This window comes from Poecilia reticulata, linkage group LG6, assembly GCF_000633615.1.
Source record: "Poecilia reticulata strain Guanapo linkage group LG6, Guppy_female_1.0+MT, whole genome shotgun sequence".
Classification (NCBI taxonomy): Eukaryota; Metazoa; Chordata; class Actinopteri; order Cyprinodontiformes; family Poeciliidae; genus Poecilia; species Poecilia reticulata.
Window position 1 is genome coordinate 25525449 of NC_024336.1, and position 2273 is coordinate 25527721.

The following is a 2273-nucleotide window of genomic DNA, read 5'->3' on the forward strand; positions in this document are numbered from 1 at the left end:
AGAAACAAGTATGGTTTTCTATCTGTTGCTGTTGCTCCTCCGGTCTTCCTGGAGGGAAGCAGGTTAGAGTTTTCTAGGAGGTGAGATGTGGATGACTTTGTCCAGGGAGACGTGCTGAAGAAGAAGAGATCTGAAGGATCTGCAAGGATGATGGAAGACTGGAGGAGGAATGAAGAAGGAAACAACTCCTGGAAACTCAGTAGGGATGGATGGATGGATGGATGGATGGATGGATGGATGGATGGATGGATGGATGGATGGATGGATGGATGGATGGATGGATGGATGGATGGATGGANTGGATGGATGGATGGATGGATGGATGGATGGATGGATGGATGGATGGATGGATGGATGGATGGATGGATGGATGGATGGATGGATGGATGGATGGGTTCACTGTTTCAAAATTGTCTATAGTAAAATGTATTGATTGTTTAGTAGGTGTTAACCTATTTTGTGCAAACTGTCAACTGAAGCACATATAAGAAAAAAAACAGTTCATGAATCTATTTAAAAATCCTTTTGATATATTTTGATAAGCTTGTGAGGACCTAAACAGACTTTTTGTAGAGGCTAAGCATGTGGAGCATTTACTTTTTTTTTTAACTTCTGGTAATAAGTGGCTAAATGAAAACTCAACAGAAACAGCAGGTCCATGTTATTCATTATCTGCCTTGACCAGACAAGAAACTTGAGATAAGGTGGAGACACACATATTGAGATGTCAGTGAGCAAGAATTCACCTGCTGTGCATCCAGTCTGTGGGAAGACAGCTGTCTCTAAAAGTGGGAAGGCTCTCAATCATCACTTCATTTTCCAAACAAAAATGTTTTAGATGTTTTAAATGTTTGAATTAACTTAAAATATCACTTATTCATTGCAGTCGTCCCTTAGTATTGTGGCTGTCAAGAAACTCACTGAGAGCTTCCTAGTTAAATAAGAAACCATTTGAAAAAATTTTAGTTATTTTTTAGCTAACAATTTGATTTTTGTTGTTAGTTTTTCCAGGACTTATTTCTGTTGAGAACATCCAATGACTAAAACATGTGTTGCAACTACTTCCATGCTTTTATAAGCCTCTCAGGAACTCAGGAAATTCCAGGGGAGAAACTATGATAGGATATTACATGTCCAATAGGTCCGCTCATTGCATTGTCTTGCCACATTATATTTTACTGTCAAATGTTAGCTCGTTTTTAGGAAGTGAAGGCATTTGGGAACAACTGCAACTAGTGGTGAATCGTGCAAAATCACAAAGCGGTTGCAACCCATGCTGAGGTGCTTAGAGCGCAAATAATAACTGCACAAAGTAAGGTCTGTTAAGACATGGTGATTGAGTTCGGTGTGGAAAAATTTGACTGGCATGCAGAATATGGGATAAGAGCAGAGACTGTAAGTCAGGTCTCACCCAACATCAGTGTCTAACCTCACAAATTGGGAAGACTGATCAAAAATGTTCACACAGTCACAAACTTTGTAGAAAAAGCTGTAGAAAAAGCTGTAGCTAATAAAGCTGCAAAGGACGGACAAATGTCAAATAAAGGTTGACATTGTGAGTCACTGTTATTTATTTGTGTGAAGGCAGGTGAGTGAATACTTTTGGTAATAAAGTGCACAATAATGCCACTCGTGCAGTTTGCTGCGAAGTTTTAAAATGAGTCTAAATGCTGAATGAATTGACTGTTAAAATTAAATAATCTTAGTCTTTCATTCAAAATGCGTGTGGTATTTAACAAGTATATTTTTGACAATCACATATTAAATAAGTAAATGAATGAATGAATGAATGAATGAATGAATGAATGAATGAATGAATGAATGAATGAATGACAATTATTGCTATTCGCCCCAAAACACAGGGAAGAAAATCCAGTGAATGACATAAAAAAGTTCCTTAACTTTCTCTTTTTCCTCCTCATTTAATGACAGATGAAAAAATCGAAAGCGGCAGAAATGTGAATGAGTTTTAGTAACTTTAACTTAAAAAACGAGAGGTGAGTGTTTCGCCTTTAAGAGTTAAGAAACTTGAAACCTTGTTTGCGCAACAATCAGTGCAGCTCATAGCCGCCAAAGTGTCTAGACTAGCACATGATGGTAGTCAGCCAATGGCTCCACCGCTCTCCTCGGGGGCCCCGTGTGCGTGTGTGTGTGCGTGCGTGTGCGTGTGTGTGTGTGTGTGTGTGTGTGTGTGCGTGNGTGTGTGTGTGTGTGTGTGTGTGTGTGTGTGTGTGTGTTTGAGTGAGGAAGACGGGGAGGGGGGAGAAAAAGAA